Source organism: Pinus tabuliformis, chromosome Q, assembly GCF_031772625.1.
Source record: "Pinus tabuliformis cultivar Carrire ecotype Pingquan chromosome Q, CPIR1, whole genome shotgun sequence".
In the NCBI taxonomy this organism is placed as follows: domain Eukaryota; kingdom Viridiplantae; phylum Streptophyta; class Pinopsida; order Pinales; family Pinaceae; genus Pinus; species Pinus tabuliformis.
In genome coordinates, this window is record NC_142296.1 from 1,229,876,637 (window position 1) to 1,229,886,403 (window position 9,767).

Below are 9,767 nucleotides of genomic sequence, written 5' to 3' on the forward strand. Positions count from 1 at the left end.
TAGAATACGCGATTCTTCATATGGTTCAAAGGCAGGCAGTGGTACGCCTTTCTTTCCCAATCGAACCAACAGAAAGCCCTGTTTTATATAGGTGGTAGTACCGCTTCTTAGTCATTGACGAGCTACCCATTCCTTGCCCGGTGCGGACAAGCAATAAATTACCTTACCTTTTCTCTCTCACCGGCGAAAAAGACGATCAAACGGTGGTTCCTGTGCCACCCACCTACTGAAATGAATCTAATCTAGTAAGTAAGTTTTGGTTCTGTTCATATGAATGCTGAAAGTGCCGCCCCGAGAGCCAGCCAGCCAGCCCTTCCTTCCGTCCAATATGCGGAGGTCGGGTTTTAGTTCCTGAATAGGGCAGTTCTGATCCTCCGACGATCCCACACAAAACTCAGCGGTCTAAAGCAAATAGGGAGCAGGGGAAATGTGTAATGACATATGCCCATAGCAACATTGTCCGCTAAAGCGTAATTACGTATATAAAGAATGACTGGAATCACGTACAAGGACCCGACAGGGGGCTCGACTGATAAGGACCTTTAGGTGCTCGACTGAGATCTGTTAACTTTGTTATTATATGGTAAACATACCATGATATTGGGATCACCTAATAATGGAAACTGCAACCTTAGTCACCATCTCCATATCTTGTTTACTTGTAAGCTTTACTGGTTATGCCCTATACACTGCCTTTGGGCAACCCTCTAAACAACTTAGGGATCCTTTTGAGGATCATGAGGACTAATTGAAAGAATGACGAGAATTTGTTTTTGTGCATTTACATGGGTTTGGAATGTGCATGGCAATAATCTTGGATATTTGATGAGGAGCTCTACTGATCTGTGGGTGTTGTAGTTCTACAAATTGTAAGGGGTGTATTTTTGTGGCCTCATGAGATTCTTGAATGTTAGTTTAATGGCCTCGCGGCAGCCATGTTTCTATTGCTACCCTAAAGGAATGCTTTTCAATGCCATAATTTTTAATCACAATTTTATATTTATTTTATTTATATTTTGTAATATTTGGTTAATGGTGACATTTCAACTTACCATCAGTGTGTACATCTTTTCATTTACATTAAGATAGACAGAACATCTCAAGTGTGTCCGTTGCACGAGGTAGAAAGAGCCTTCATACAAGTTACATATTGGAAGGATTACCCATAGCCCACATATGTCGGCTCACGAATTACCAGCATGCTTACGATGGCAGCCAACCCACAGTGGGCATGATGTGACTCAAAGAGATATGCAACCATGCTAGGAAATAGAAATGCCACTGCACTCACCCCGAACCACAACCTTCTCAGTATAGGCTCTTCATTCCGTACAACAGTTATTTCAGTATGTTTTGGATTATCTCCATTTGTTGGAACTTCAGAAACATAATTTCTTTCCTTAAAAGCAGATTCAGTGTTTTGTGTCCGATTCCACTAAAAATATAAATCTTGTCTATGTTCATAAAGAATTCATCATTTCATGGCTGGAAAGCTACCATACACTTGAGCAGCTCCTGCAAAAAAATTGCAACCTTGTCTACAATTGGTCTCTTTGTCCTAAATTGTAAATACTGAGTGGCAAAAATGAAATAGATAGCCACTATGATGTTACTTGGTATCACCAATAATCCCTTTGTTCTAAATTGTAAATATTGACGGGCAAAAATGAAATAGATAGCCACTATGATGTTACTTGGTATCACCAATAATCCCTGCAAGAACAATATCCATCCTTAAAGTGATGGAAACGATTGGCATCTCTCAAAACAATAGCGCGTGCAACAATCTTTGAGATGATTTTGATGGCAAGTGACAGTCACCACATACTCGAAGGTTTTTCACAATCCGGATAGGTATTCCAGGGGATGTGTTGATTAGCCCAAATGCAAGAGCAAGTTTCTCGCTGTGGTGACAGAGAATATGCCCTTTTTGTTCCCCCTCCACGTTGTTCAGCACGAATCTCGTGTCGGAAACATACCCTGCTTCTATGAGCAGCCCCGACAATCTCTCCAGCTCCGCCAAAATTTCTTAAGTCTGTGGGTGTGATCTGTCTCCTGAGACAAAAGCATGAACTTGCTTATTTACCTCAATGCAGCTTTGTCCAGGATTCTTAATCACCCCTCTATCTTTCATCATTTTTCGGACCTTTTGAATGTCATCCCACCTGCCAGATGCTGCATAAAGATTTGCTAGAAGAACATATGGCGCAGCATTTTTAGGGTCCAATTCAAAAAGGTGTTCTGCCACAGTTTCTCCTAGATGTATATCAGTATGTTTTGTACAGGCTCCTAACAAAGAAACCCACAATGCAATATCTGGTTTTACAGGCATTTTATTGATAAAGTCTTCTGCTTCGTGCATGTGTCCGGCACGACCAAGAAGGTCCACCATCAAGCAACAATGCTCCACTGATGGTGTAATCTGATAATGTTGAATCATGCAATCAAAGATTTGCCGGCCATCATCCACTAAGCCAGCATGGCTACATGCAGATAATAAACCAACAAAGGTCACATGGTCTGGACATATACCGGACTGCTGCATTTGTTTAAAGAGTCGAAGAGCCTCCTTCCCACAACCATGCATGGCATATCCTGAGATCATTGAAGTCCATGAAATCACATTTCGTTGATGCATTCTGTCAAACACATTGCAAGCATCCTGTATGCTTCCACACTTCGCATACATATCCACAAGGGCATTTGCCACGCAGACACTGAACTGAAAGCCACTCCTAATTACATCTTCATGAACCTCTTTACCCTGTTCTAGATCTCCCAGGTTGGCACATGCTGGCAAAAGTCCACCTAATGTGTCCGAGTTCAGCTTCACTCCAGTTAATTGCATCTCTTTAAAGAGTTTCAGGGCTTCACAGAAATAACCATTCTGTGTGCATCCTGCAATCATTGCAGTCCATGAAGCCACGTTTCGTGAAGGCATTTCTTGAAAGAGTCTCAAAGCCTCGTCAACTTTTCCATTCTGCCCGCATCCTGCAATCACAGCATTCCATGATGCCAAATCTCTCTCTGGCATGGTTCGAAAAAGCTTCAAAGCTTCATCAACACGCCCATTATCTGCAAGTCCAGAAACCATGGTTGTCCATGACACAACATTTCGTTTTGGCATTTTCTGAAAGAGTTTCATGGCCTCGTCAGCAAACCCATTCTGTGCAAACCCTGCAATCATCACATTCCATGCCGTGGCGTCTTTCTCTGGCATTTCCACAAACAGCTTCACAGCCTCGTCAACCCGTCCATGTTGAGCATACCCTGCAATCATCGCAGTCCAGGAAACCATATTTCTTCCTGGCATTTCCTCAAACAGCTTCCTTGCCTCCTCAATGTACCCATTCCGTGCAAACCCCGCAATCATCGAAGTCCAAGAAACCACATTCCTCTCAAGCATTTCCCCGAAGAGCTCCAGCGCCTCATTAACACGGCCACTCTCTGCATATCCTCCTACCATGGCATTCCACACCACTAGATCTCGTTGAGGCATTTTGTCAAACATTTGGCGTGCATCATCGATACTTCCGCATTTAACGTACATATTTAAAAGTGCACTGCCTACAAATAACTGAGACTCAAACCCTCCACCCGCTATTTCTCCATGCAACTCCTTGCCCTTTTCCAGGGCTGTCATGGCAGCACAAGCTTGGAGCACAATGACGAAAGTAAATTGATTGGGTTGAATCCCTGTTTGTTTCATGTCATAATAAAGCTTCAAAGCTTGAATTCCCTGTCCACTCTTTGCATGAGCTGCAATCATGATATTCCATGAGACCACATTTCGTTGAGGAATTTGATCGAAAACTTTGCGAGCGTCTTCAAGGTTACTGCACTTCGCATACATTAAAGCAAGCATGTTCCCTAAGATGGTACCTTGGAATTGGACTGTCTGTGTGATGTGGGCATGGATTAGTTTGCCTTCTAGCAAGCATTTCTGGGTAGCACAGGCTTGCAAGATACAGGCATAAGTTGAAAAGCCTGGTTGTGTGAACTGGAAATCCATACCCCTCAGAACAAGAATGTGGACCGCTTCTTTTAAACGGCCCTCTTTGCACAGAGCTCTCAAGTTGCCATTGCTATACACTGCTGACATGGCTGCCGCGAGGCCATTTCAGCTTTGCAACAAATTCTTAAAATAAGTGGGTTTTTTTTCTTCCAGTTGGAAAGTCGTCCCTAGTAATGCACCTCAGGAATTAACCGTTTAAGTGGGTTTTTTTTTCTTCCAGTTGGAAAGTCGTCCCCAGTAATGCACCGCAGGAATTAACCTGGGAGTTAACTTTACACGTAGCCCGTGTCCCTACGACCACAGCTGCGGGAATTTCAGGGTTGGAATTCCAAAACAGATATACCAGTGAAATTTGACGGTTTTGGTACCTTTCTACCAGTGTTTACAGTTTCAACCAAAAATAATTGACGATTTTGCAATTTTCTTACTTGTATTTGACGGGCGATGGGCAAATCACTCCAGGACGGGGGATTTGCTCGTCAAATTTCATCTGTGTGGAATTAAATCCTTAAAATAAAGTTATGTAAAGTAAGTTGAGGGACTTGTGGGGACTTAACCTTACATATAGCCTTTAGACCATAGCCACGGGACTAAATCCTTAAATGGTTTTGCCTCATTATTTCCAAAATGTTAAGGGACAATTATTAACATAAGTGTTTTTTTTTTTTATCGATTTGGAAAGTCGTCTCATTGGGAAATTCGCCCATAGAGTAAATCGACAAGCGTTCATAGTCACTCCTAGGAATAGGCTAGGGGACTTAACCTTACACATAGCCCTTGGACCACACCTGCGGGACTAAATTCTTAAAATAAGGTTATGTAAAGCTGCGAGACTTAACTTGGGGATTAACTGTGAGACGTAGCCCTTGGACCACAATCGTGAGTCTAAATCCTTGAAATAAGGTTATGTTAAGCTTTGGTGTGCTTAGAAAAATAAGAGTATGTTTTTTTTTTGTGTTTTTTTTGTCGTTGGATATGTACATTTTTTTAAAATTACTTTTCAATGTTATAAATTTTGATGGGGAACTAGCAACCTCCCCTATGCAACAACCCCCAAGCCACATATATCAAGGACTCATAATTCAGCGCAGGACCAAGACGCCCGAAGACCATGGGAATTGGAGCTAGGATACCAGACTCCAATGGGACACCTATCCTTCCGGCATTACTATAACGAGCCATGTCTCTGGGACTTTTTTAAAATTACTTGATGATATTTAAGTGGGAAGATTTTAGGGTAGATATATTTTTGGATATTAAATAAAAGATATAGGGTATATATATTAACTATCACCTCTTAGTGGATATATGGATGGTTAATGTTTTTATTCAATATTGTTTATTAAGTAAAATTGTTTATGGGTTTAGTTTGATTAATGAGGAAAACCCATGTTTTGCATCTTAATATATTTATCATAAACACACACTTATTTTTATTTTGAGAAATTATATTTGTGATCAATAACATATTTAGAGAGTGCCTCTTGGCGCAATTACTTTATTGTGAATACCCATGGAGAACTTGAACCCAGAATCTCACAATTTACATATTACTTCATATCATAGTCATCACCAATTGAGTTTCCCCAATGGACTTACCTATTCAATAAGTATCTCTAATTTCATAATCAACAAGTAAATTATTAAATTAAAAACAATAACATAATTAACCTATTTATTTCTATTATATAATTTTGCATCATTTATCTTACTTTTAAAAGAAAAATACCTATTAATATAATTTGACAATAAATATTCAATAAAAAATAAAGAATATCCATTATTCATAGGAGTAGTTTAACTTATAGACTAAATATTAAACACACTGAAAAACAATTGGGGCACTCAAATTCTATAGATTAAACAAATTATACTCATTATTTTAAAATCTCTAGCAGATTTTGGTTAAAATTAAAGAGAAAAAATGTCATGAAAAAGGTCATTTCGTCTATAATTTAGGCTCCACCTTATTTATATATTTAAATTAAAAAAGAAATTAGCATATATATTTATGTTATACTCGTTGTTTTTAAATCTCTTCTGGATTTTGGTTAAAATTAAACAAAGAAAATGTGGTGAAAAAGGTCATTTCATTTATAATTTAGGCTACACCTTATTTATATATTTAAATTAAAAAAGAAAATAGCATATATATTTATGTTATTTCATTTTACATCTTTATTCTTATTTTTAAAATAAAAGTAAATATTTATATAATTTCACAATAAATGTTCAACCAAAGTAGATGCATCTTAATCCAAAATTTATCAATCTTAATCTCGGACCTATCAAGTGTTGAGACGGATCAAATCTCTTGAGGTGCAAACCTTTTTTTTAGTGTAAACTTTTTTTAGTGCAAAACTTGAGGAAAGGTTTGCACCTCGAAAGATTTGATCTCTATCCATACTTGATAGCTCTGGGGTTAAGATGAATCTACGTTGGTTTACATAATAGATAATTATATAAAAATAAAGCAAAAAATTTCAGACATAAAAACTCTAAATACATTAATCAAAATCATTAAAATGTGATTCCCTAATTTCTTTTAAAAAAATTATGTTTTGCAGGGGAAGACTTACCTTTACTAACAAGTGTCGCAGGGAAGCGTAGTCCCTGCCAATTAAGTGGATGTTATGTAGTTAGAAAAATTGCAAGTAGAAAAGTTAATTGCCTACTAAGAGATATGGACTTGCATAAATTTTTGGTGGGTAGCAACTACTATTAAGTTAGCACATTTACATTTTTACTCCTACATGTTAAAGCATTGAAGAAAACATAAATAATAGTACTTCTTATAGGTATATTTATATCCATCTTATTTCTATTCATTTTTAATGGAAATACTGGCTTAAATTAAATAGGTTATTTACGTGAGTATGAGCTATTTTCAAAGATTTTAATTATGGTTAAATTATGGTGGGTTGTAAATGATGGCAAATAGGTTATTTACGTGAGTATGAGCTATTTTCAAAGAATTTAATTATGAAACTTAAAAATAAAAAATCATTACCCAAATATTTAAAAATAAGAGCATAAATCTTGCAACTCCACCCATAAATTATGGCAAAAAAAATATGAGGTACTTATTGATCCAGGTGGATATTGGTGGCCACCCACTTATTCAACATGGACCCCCACTGTTGTTTCTTTTCAGTTTCCTTAACTATATCACAGCTTACTATTTTTGGCGATTTTTCGGGTTCTAAACTTCTAGAGTCAGTTCGAGGGACTAAAAGACGTTTATAGGAAAAACAGAGAGACTAGAAAAGTCTGAACTATTTTAATAGTTTTTCTTAGCCTCTTCTTCGAGATCTTCGAAACAAGGTATTATGATAGTGAAATGAAGATTGTACGTCAAAGTTATGACCCCCGGAAGTTGATGTACCAATTTACCCAAACAGGGCTCACAATTTTGGCGCTTCATCTCCTAGGGTTAAAGTTTTGGATGTTTAGGGTTTTCCATTGTTTCTCAATAATAAATAGGCCTTTGAGCCTCATTAAAATGCAGTTCAAAGACATGTAGCCTCCACATCTCTTCTCAAGGCTAAGCTACCATCACCTGAGCTAGTTTATTTCCATTTCTCTATGTAAACATATTTCGGTTCTTTGACACTAATGAAATCAAGTTTTATTTATGTTGCATCTTTGTGTTTATGCGTATATATGTATTTTTTTGTGTTCCTGCATAAGTTCAAATCAGTGGTATCAGAGCGATTTCTCTGTTTTTCTTTGCATGTCCCCAACGAGGTAAAGGTATAAGGAGTTAGAGGTCAAATTGGTTGAACCTTTGCAAGGCCAGCCTCGTAAACCCCGACGGTCTCACATGACGGAAGAAAAGAAAGACAAGGGGGTAGGAGATCCTTTCAAAATATTTCTCGAGGAAGCCCTCGAGTGACAAAGGAATGCAATGATGGATATCTTTGCCCAGATCCTTTGGTGCCTACCCACAAGCGACACATATTCATCTAACAGCCACTCTGGAGGCGACACTCCTTTTAAGGTACAAGTTAACTTTGACATTCGCATATTTGAAGGATAGATAGATGTAGACGTCATAGATAGATGATTAAATCTATTGGAAGGATATTTTTTAGCTCATGACTTTTCCAATTGGGAAAATATTACTTTTGCACTCCTCAAAGTGCCCCACATGTCAAGGATTGGTGGGAAACCTACTATGAACAAAAGGACAAGAGGGATTCCTCATTATTTTCAGGCACACCCGCTTGGAATTCTTTCTGAGACTCCATCAAGGAACAATATTACCCTATTGGGAGCTATGAAGATAAATACATAAAGTGGACCACGCTACCGCAGGGAAGGGACCAAGATGTGTTGGAGTTCACAAATGTTTTCCGTACCCTTCGCACGAAGCTCGGTATCAAGTATTCTGAGTGACATTTGGTACTCAAGTACCACGACTATTTACACAAGTACATCCAGGATGATATGAAGTTCCTAGACATCTCCTCTCTTGGTGTCGCCTATTGATATGCTGTCAAGATCGAGCATAAATTTAAATAGAAGAAGCAAAACTTTGGATATGCGAATACGAAGCAAGGGAAAGATGCCCCCAAACGGCAGAATAAAGGACAAAGCCAAGGTGGGGCAACCTAGGACAACCCGTTGAAGCCAGAAGCAAAGAACAACACCATGAAGACTAAGAAGGACATAGTGAAATCGTGTGAGTTGCATAAGAGCCCCACTCACAACACAAGTGAGTGACGAGCCAAGCAGTCACTGGTGGGTGAGTTGAATGCTTCCGAATCATATGCATGTTCTAACTCTGAGTTAGAAACCGACAAGGGGAATGAAAAAGGGAAGCATATTATTGACGTGGGTCCTAGTTCCATTGTTGCCACCACCAAGATCCATAAGGATGAGGCCGAAGATCCATAGGAGGGGGAGTGGCTCTTCCACTCACAAATGTGGGTGAAAGGTTCTCCGTTGCAATTCATTTTTGACAGCAGGAGCCAAAAGAACCTCATTTCAGCAGAGGTCGTGAAGCGGTTGGGCCTACCAACCACACCACACTCGTAGTCGTACACCATTGGGTGGCTTCACCAAGGGCGATATCTCTGTGTTAGCCAACAGTGTCGCCTTCCCTACAACATCAAGCCATTCACGATGAGGTATCATGTGATGTTGCTCCTCTTGAAGTCTATGATGTTTTATTAGGCCAACCATACTTGTGGAAGTGGTATGTTGTGTATGATTCTATGCCTCGCGTTGTTATTATTACTTTGGGAAATAAGTTGTACAGGATACTGGAGGTAGCACTGCCTACCACCGTTTTTTTTATCACTGTGAAGCAATGCAGTAAGATCATTTCCCGTACTAGGAAATTTGTTTTCCTTTTGATTCGCCCTTAGGGCAAGAAGAAGATTGTGGCCACAACCTCCAAACAGGGCTCCTTCGCACCGTAGCAACAAATGGACAAGGTTGTAGAGGAGTATAAGGACATTATCACCTCACCCACAGGGGTAACTCTACACTGTCAGGTCAAGCACTCCATCGATCTAACCTTGGGCGCACCGCTACCCAATGGACCGATTTATCGAAGCTTTTTTTTACAACGAAGAAATCGAGAGGCAGATTCAAGAGTTGTTACAAAAATTTCACATCAAGCCAAGCTCATCACCCTGTGGGAGCTCGATCATATTGGTACAGAAGAAGGATGGGACCTGGAGACTTTGTATTGGCCATCGGGCATTAAATAAGATCACAATTTATAATATGTATCCAATCCCAC

General features: G+C 39.1%; 1 pseudogene across 1 annotated transcript; it reads right to left on the reverse strand.

Moving 5' to 3' along the window:
* Positions 1 to 1,391: 1,391 nt before the first annotated feature.
* LOC149224250 (putative pentatricopeptide repeat-containing protein At3g13770, mitochondrial pseudogene) lies at positions 1,392 to 4,540 on the reverse strand (annotated as a pseudogene). The gene is made up of 2 exons (XR_016249505.1): positions 4,262 to 4,540; positions 1,392 to 4,194 (listed from the first exon to the last, which is right to left on the reverse strand). The product of XR_016249505.1 is annotated as a putative pentatricopeptide repeat-containing protein At3g13770, mitochondrial pseudogene (transcript).
* Between the last annotated feature and the right edge of the window lie 5,227 nt (positions 4,541 to 9,767).